The sequence below is a fragment of the Akebia trifoliata genome, chromosome 12, assembly GCF_017979445.1.
Source record: "Akebia trifoliata isolate Shusen 1 chromosome 12, ASM1797944v1, whole genome shotgun sequence".
NCBI classification, from domain to species: Eukaryota; Viridiplantae; Streptophyta; class Magnoliopsida; order Ranunculales; family Lardizabalaceae; genus Akebia; species Akebia trifoliata.
In genome coordinates this window covers 22,774,644-22,783,556 of record NC_141386.1, presented here as the reverse complement: position 1 = coordinate 22,783,556, position 8,913 = coordinate 22,774,644, and the positions used below count along the sequence as shown (strand labels likewise).

General features: G+C 32.5%; 1 non-coding gene across 1 annotated transcript; it reads right to left on the bottom strand.

Moving 5' to 3' along the window:
• Positions 1-8,616: 8,616 nt before the first annotated feature.
• Positions 8,617-8,689, bottom strand: TRNAR-CCG (transfer RNA arginine (anticodon CCG)). Its single transcript has one exon. It is a non-coding gene; the product is annotated as a tRNA-Arg (tRNA).
• Between the last annotated feature and the right edge of the window lie 224 nt (positions 8,690-8,913).

Below are 8,913 nucleotides of genomic sequence, written 5' to 3'. Positions count from 1 at the left end.
ATATACTTTAGCCTATAAGTACGCTCAAATGCAAGTCCAAACAAAAAAGTTGTAAAATCCTTTATTTTCGAGTCGAACCAGGTTAAAATAATGATTTTTTGTTAGAATAAGAATTTTTAAAATTTGATCACACCATTGGGTGTATAACAAAAAATTACAGAAATGAACTATTTACTTGTCATTTTTAGAGTCCAAAAAGTCGAATTATTGTCAAAAACGAAAACGACGTCAATTTTAGGGTCCCATCGGACCGAAAAAGTAAATTTTTTTTAGAGACATAATTTATAAAATTTGACTATATCATTAGATCCAAAATAAAAAATTAGACAAAATAGAGTACTCATTCATCACTTTTGGAATCTGGACAATCAAGTTATCATCAAACGAAACAATAAGTAAAATACCGATTTTGTTTTGTACTTATATATATAATTTATTTAAATAAAAAAACTATTTATCATCTCTTATTTTCATCCAAAAACCAGTCAAAAGTTTTTTAACAAAAAATTGATTTTTTTTCCAATCTTCAAATTTAAATTCGTCGCGAACGATCCATCTTTGACCTCCGACGCAGAAGGGAAAAACGTCTGCATCATTGTTCTCTACCAAACCAACTTAATTTTCTTTCATTTTTTCTTTTCTTTCATCCCGTATCATCAAATATCAGTCGTATGTAATACGGGAGTTTTGATTCTTAAACCTGGGATTTCATCCATTTTGGGGTTGAATTGTCCTTCGTCATAGAACGGAGAAAAGATGACGGTATCGAGATCTTCGAAACCACTAGGTCAAATTCAAAAATCAGTTTTTTTGACATTTGATCCGTCTGGATTTCTATGTCAATTATCTCAATTTTCGCATACGCGCTTTAATCCTATCACACAGAGACTGTAAGGACTCTCAATTTCTATTGATAACTATAGATTATAAAAAATTACATATAGGATTTTAACAAAAATTTCTTATACGTTTAAAAAATATCGAATTTTTTTTCGTTATTTCAAATTCATGCTAGAAATTGCATATTTGATATGTTTATTTGTATTTTATAACAAATTATATGTGGATAGGATATTTCACCGGGTTATTTCTGCTAGTTGGGTTCTATGCACTACTCATACCCTATTGTGATATAAGTTTTGTAAAATTTCAATTAAAATAATAAAAATAAATTTTAAAGTGTGAAAAAGAATTTAATATTGAAAAATGAATATTTGAGTGAATGAATCTGAAAATAAATGATGTGTTTGAAAAATGTAAAAAGTGCAAGAATCGAAAAAAAAAGGAAAAAGATGATGAAACGGTAAAATGTAAGAATCACATCCGAGGGGTGATGTCTGCATTTTACATTGAAATGTTGTGTGTGGGTTAGTGAACGGATATCTAGGGATAATGATATTGGTTGTATGTTTATTTATTTTTTGTAGCACGATGTACAAGTTATGCTCTGTTTTACTATTTATTTTAGGCCGCATGACCACAAATGCATGGTAGGAAACTAGATATTCATTCTTAACTCTATAATGTTAATTTCTTATTTATTTTCAAAGGAAATATCTTATTCAATTTTAAAGAAAAATAATGATATATATATAGCTATTTTGTGAATTGTTAAAGAGCTTGCGAATACCTGAAGAGATATTTTGTCATATCATCTGGAATGATATACTGTCTTAAAATGTATGGTAGGGACAACTAAACTCATACGTGGTATGAGATGCGTATGAGAGTGGAGTCATATTTGGAATCTAGATTTGTTCCTCTTTATCTTTACTAGTGAGCTTGTAATGTAAAAGTGGTCGTATACGAATGGATTGTATATTTGGGAATCACATGCACGTTTGATAGGCATAGACAAAGATGATTAGTTAGTGATCACTAACAATTTATAGTAGTCGAACGTTCTGACACATTGAAAAGAAACCCATTGCTTACGATCATATCAAACAGCCATCTTGAGCCGGATAAATGGTCCCGCAAGTATGATAAACAGCGACTAGCTACAAAATCAAGACTTAATACTTTATTATTAAATATCATGTCCCAACTGAGAGTGATCCAGTCATGAATCCCAACTCTTTAATTTTCCTATTTCACCATGGTGTATTATGTATCTATTACTTTATTTTGATATATAAAAGGAAATGCATATTTAATGTTTCCAATTGATCAATTAGATTTGTATAAAAATAAAATTTTATAGTAAGTACTGTTGATTGATGTAATGTGAGTTTTAAAATGTTTAGTTGCTCATCCTTGGCTATATGTACCAGTTAATCGTAATTTCTTTTGTAAAACTTTGTATATTTTAAAATGATTAAATATGTTTATTCATTCATGTTAGGAGAGGTTATTGGCAGAAATTGTTTGCTGTTCAACTGGGCAACTATTGTTACTCACCCTTTCCTTCTTCGTTTTTTTAGTTTCAGATTCAGAGCTTAGCGAGACAGGTGTAGAGCACGAGTGAGGATTATCTGGTAGGTAAGATAGACGACTAGAGTCCTTTTCATGGTAAGTACTAGACTAAGTAGTAATATAGATTTTGGTTTTGAGCGTTAGGAATTTTGTTAGAGTAAGAAGTTTCTGTATAATTTTGTATATAAATTTCTTCTTTCGTACTCTGATTTATCATACATTATTAGATGTATATAGGTTTTCGCTATTATTATATTTTGTATGTATATATACAAGATATAGTGTATGTCGTTTATCAGGTGCAAGTATTTATCACCCTGGAATGCTAACATAAACAGAGGAGACCATGTTAAAATTTCGAAATGCCACCTAGTGCCTCGAGATCTGACATTGGGCTTTGTGTTAGTGTTTCGGGGGGTGTCACAAAAAACTTAGGAACGGGAAATCCATGTATTTATGAGGTCAAGTTTAACCCTAAATTGAAAAATTTTATGACCAGTCTCGTCAATAGAGTCTAGAATTTAACTCAAAAAATTGACACCCTAACTATGTCATCTCTAGCTAGAGTTTAGTTTCAATAGCCTAACCTCGCTATGAAAATAGGGAGTAAACACCAAATCTTGTGCATTCTATGCAAAAATACTAAACACATGGTCGAGTATTGTCAAAACTTCTTCACAATTAAGGTCTAGCATGTTAATAACATCAATTCATATTGCACATTTAGGAAACCCACGTTCAACTCTTGTAATCAAACATATCACCCTAAAATTAGGTATCATCCAAATTTCTCCTATTGATAGAATGATATTTTTCAATCCTAAGGTGGCCCTCCTGGATTCCATAAAAATTCCTCATAAAACCATGAGGGCATAATTCATCAACGTTAGTCAATAGACTCAATAGCCAATCAGTGTAGAACCCTTGTTCCAAATAAAATGCCTAACTATTATGCCACTCAACATACATCATCAATGGAAGCCATCATGGCTAACATGTTGTGACATGTATCCCAAAGTGATAGGCATGCGTAGCCTTTTAATAGGTTAGGTGATGAGATTAAGGAGAAGGGGTGTGGGGATGGCTTGTTATGAAGGTTTGGAGAAGATGATGGGTGTTGATGCTGGCAAGTGGTGTGGGTTGAGGTATGGGTTGTATAGGTTTTGAGAATGATAATTGGGTTAGGAAAATTAGTTTTGAGAGGTGGGTTGTGGTGGTGATAAGTGTCTCCCTTGATGATCATAAGTTTTTTTATTTTGGGTGGACCTTAATTGGTTAAGGTTATAGACATGGGTGCAGTTTTGGTCTTGAGTAGAAGTTTGATTTTAAATAGGCTTTACATGTTGGAATTATGATTATTTTGTGATTTAGGTTAGAATGATTGGGGCTTTGGCTAGGATTAGGTTAGGTTAAGACTTTTTAGGAATTGGATTAGTTTAGGAATTTTGAGAGGAATGGAAGGGGGTTAGAGATGACTTGGGGATATGGATTAAAGTAATGAGTATGAGACTCATTTGCAAGCCTATGGGTTAAACTAAGAGCCTTGGGCTTATTTTCTAGTCACAAAAAATGAGAAAATTCAAGAATTGGTTACTACGTCTTTGATTGGAAATTTGACAAAATAATAATTTTTGTGGGTCTTATCGAGGTGGGCCTGTGCAAACTGGGGTGTCTACAGGCGTTATAATACTAATAGGTACAGTGTTGTATACCGAAAGGTATAATAGATTTTACGACTAATATTCAGGCCTTAGTCAAGAAATCCCATAATTATCGTTGATGGACATCAATGTTAGTTCCTGATTCTACAGTCGACTTGATTACAAGTGGTTCGCCCTTTATTCGACTCAAGTTGGCCATTGACTAGTATATCCCACGATCATAGGGACCCTTTTTTACCTTGGTCAATCGGGTTGACTATTATAAGATTCCCTCATTCTCGAGGACCAGTTGTCTTTGTCGTGTTTATCATTCTAGCATGTGAAATCTAAAGTATCACTAATCTAGACACCTTTCCTTTCTCATTATAACCCAAAAATAAATAAAAACATCCTGAGTACTCCTGACCCAAACATAAATGCACAAAACCTCCCTAACCAAAAGTAGATAACATTGGGTCCTCCTAACCCAAAATATAAATGAACACTAGGCACTTTCTCACCCAATGTCAATGATTCTGGGTAGTTGATCTTAACTACCTATTCGTTAATATTTTTAGCATAGAAAATCATACCTCGTAAGTTCTGACATACACAATCATAATCATCCTTATAGTATAAATTAACACCTTATTCTAAAGATTAGGACACCTTAATCCTAATACCTAACAAGGTCTTAACCTTTTCCTATTAACTTTCTAATTTGTATCTATGCTAATTTATCAAGTTTGAGTTAGAGTTCTGTTTTGTTTTCCGATAAAAATGTATTTCTTCAAAGAATCCTTATTTTAACTAACGTTCCATATCACACAATCGATTCAAGCTAGACTTACCACTATAGTATCACAAAGAACATTATAGTGTTTTCTAAAATATATTTAAGTTTACACCAAAGTGTAGTTCATATTTTAACGTAAAAGCCAATCATTCATAATTACAATACTACACAAAAGTAACAGGTAAATTGGGTTTTAAAAAGTTTGTTTTGTAAAAACAATTGTTTTAGAATTGATTTTATGTTATCGTGAGATAATACGGGTCTCATTGCGCATTCATCAAAAAATGTCGTTTTCTTCCCTCACATGTCACCAATGGTGGCAATGGGCTATTTTCTCCCGTGGCACCGTGGAATATGCTTGCAGTGGGTGGGGGTGCCACCATGACTCCCACCTTACAAAAATAGATTTGCATAGAAACTTGTTGTTTTTCGTAGCTTGTTTCATGTTTTTTTTTTTTTTTTTTTTTGTGTTCCATACACTTGAATTAAAAATCTATTATTTACCAAGTAAATTTGTGATTACGATCATACAATCATAAATAATGAGAATTTAAGTGGAAAAGATATCATATATAAATTTTTGAGAAATACAACATAAGTCACAATCACTTAGTAAATAATATTGTAATTATTAAAATAAAAATAAAAAAAAGGAATTCTACTAACATTGTTACTATGAAACAAAAGTTGAGAATACCAGTATACCTTAATTTTTATAAAAATAAAATAACTACAATCAATTGTTTCTTCTCAATAAAACCAAAAGGGAAAGAAATTATACCTTAGCAAGCTAGTAGACCTCCCTTCAAGTCCTATTGAACTTGTTGAACTTTATTGATACTAAATCAACCCCTTGTGTTCCTTTGATTCGGATTTGTATAAAACCTTGAAGACCACAACTTGATAGTGTTGAGAAATAAAGAACAGGCTTGTTGAGTTCTGGTGAAAGAACTAGGTGAGGGGTTTCTCAATTCTTTTGGAAGAATCAAAGAGGCAAAATAAGTCTCTCTTAAGGCTTATATAATAGGATGAGTTTGATAACCATGGTTTGATTAACCGTGGGTGAACCTATCCATGATTACCTCATGAAACTTGTCTAGGGGCATGAGAGGGGGCTAACATATGTCCCAAGAGAGCTTGGTCTTGAAATACGTAGAGGGTAGGGCTTAAAACGGGTTGGATACGGGTGTGTCCTTATCTATATTTGAATTTTTTTTATCTGAATTCATATCCATATCCGAATCCGAATCCGACTCGGATAATACTAGCTAAGACCATACTCATACCATTTTACTTTATTAAAATCATATTCAGATTCAATCTGATCGAATTCATTGATTCAAGCTGGTCGGGCCAGATAATGTGAAATCGTTTAAGATTATATTTAAATAAAATTGCTAAAATGTGATTAATTAGTGACTTGAACTCAAGATCTCTCCATTTTGGAGAGAGGCCTTGACCACTACACCCAACAGTTGTTGGTTGATGAAAGATGATTTAAAATATAAAAATACATCTTGCAAAGTAATATATAATTTGAATCTTGGCAGATATAGGAATGAAGTCGTATCTGACTTGGATCTGACTTAGGTTAAGGGACATCAACTCATACTTGAATCATATTTTAATTTGGATATACTTGATGAAACCAAACTCGCTAAATTTGAATTTAGATCACTCAGATTTCAAATAAAATTTGAACCATTTTAAGCCCTACTAAAAGGGTTAGGTGTAATGGGTTCTTACTCATCTTAAGCCTAGTCAATCTTAATTGACTCGGCCAATTGGCCTAAGTTATAATTCTTACCCGAGCTCTAGGTTTAGTTATATAGTTAACTAAGTTAGTGGGGTCCACCCTAATCTGACTAGGGTGGTTTGATATGCTGACTTTGACTTTGGTCAACAATAGTTGACCAATTTTGATTGATTGGGAATCCAGGCTTCCATATCAATTCTTATCGGATTTCAACATGCGAATATTCTGTATAGTAACTTTTCGAAAACTATCTAATGGTTCCATCAATTTTTCAAAACTCCCAATCCTTATATCTCTTGTTGATAAGTCTTAGTCCCACTTGTCTCGGTTTCTTAGTTAATTTTTTTAGCAAATCTTCCGAAGTTGTTTTACCCCAAACTTATTTTCTGATGGACTTCCCAATCCTCTAATCTTACGTACATATTAGAACATTTTCATGAGATTTGTGGTGTTCCAAACTAGTTTTCACATCAATCATCATCTTATGCCAAATAGACCAATCAAACCATGATCATTCTATCGGATTAGTCAATTATATCCTATGGCTACAAACTTTTTCAAATTAAAATTTATTATTTCTTTTAAAAATCACATTGCAAACCTTAGAAAAAGCTATGATTAATTTAATTAGACCCACGTGTGATGCATTGATAAATTGATTCACAAATTAATATGAATTGCAATACACAAAAATCAACAAGTAAATCCATCGGCTGCAAGAAAAGAAAACCAATTTTGAGTGCCACGTGTATAAAATTTAATGAGTTGACCTGGCCAATAATTATGAAAAATTATTTTATTGAATTGGCCCAAAAATTAGTGAGTTGCCTCAAGGTCAACTTCATAAGAAGAAAATTAATCTTAAAACCCCCTATATACACAAAAATCAGTGAGTTGACTCAATTTCAATTTTATAAAGAGAAAATTAATTTTTAAAGTCCCATACATGCACTAAAATCAGTGAGTTAACTCGCGTGAGTTTATAAAGAGAAAATCATTTTTTAACCCCTCCCACGTGCACTAAGATCAGTGAGTCGACTTGTTTACATGTGCACATATCCATTTATCTTATGGAGCATTGATGTCCACACAAGGTATGGGAAGTGCTCTCTAGAAGTACAAAATAATTAAAACAATTTTAGAATATTGGTTACATCCAAAATCGGTTGTATGAGGTGATGAGTTGTTAATTCAAACGAGTGTGAAAATGGTGTGTCTACAAAAGCATGCCATGGGATGATGTGGATCCAAGCGAGAGGCCAATAAATTAAAGGTTGAGAAGGGCTTCTCTAGACGTCCAAGAAGAAATAAACCAAAAGTTACAGGTGATCTAAGCAAGATTTATGAAATGGTGCAATACCCTAAGTAGGACTTAAATATTGTGTTAGTTTTAGGTTAAGAATGGGAAAGAACATGCTTAAATTTCACCAATTTGAGCCAAGCTTGTTTGTAAAGATAATTTCTCCCTCCAACACAGATCGACTGGTCAATGTTAAAACTGGGCACGGTATAATAATGTTTAGGAGTATATTATTCTTCATTCATCATTCACCATAAAAAGTCATAAAAAATGATCGCAATCGTCAATGGAAAACTTAAGTATGTGAATAAGATGAGAAAAATGGTAATTTGGGCATTTCAACAACATAATAATGAGAGATGATGTCCAGAGACCATCAAGAAAGAAAATGTTCACAAATCGATTGTCAAACTGCAGTCCAAAAGTTAGGGAATATTTATAAAAGAAAACCCTTATACAGGGTCTATTAAATAATTTTCCCAATGTGATTTAAATATTTCATGTCAGAATGTGATTTAAATATTAAATTATGAGGGTCTATTACGTAATTTTCCCTTGTACATTTTCAAAATGTGAGTTAAATATATAAAAAAAAAATTCTTAAATTTTGAGAGCTTCTATTGCCAATTGGGGTGGCGTTAGCAAAAACTAGGTGTAGCAATTTCATGACAAAATAATAATAAAATTAAAAAGGACTTTTAAGATAATTCGATCACGATGGGACTCGAACCCACAAACTCCCGCTCCGGAGGCGAGCGCCTTATCCATTAGGCCACGCGATCAATCTTATTAACTCTTTACAAAATATTTAAAACTCGTTTTCTAAATTCTTTTTTTTGATGGGTAGACATACCCCACTTCTTATCTTCAAGACTTCAACTAATAACGAAAAATGGCTTTGTTCTTCTTTTCAAAATCAATCATTTTGAAGATGTTCAACCTCATCTCCAATCTATCATTTTCAATCTCACCTTAATCCCTTAGAAAATTCTTGATTTTTTTCTAT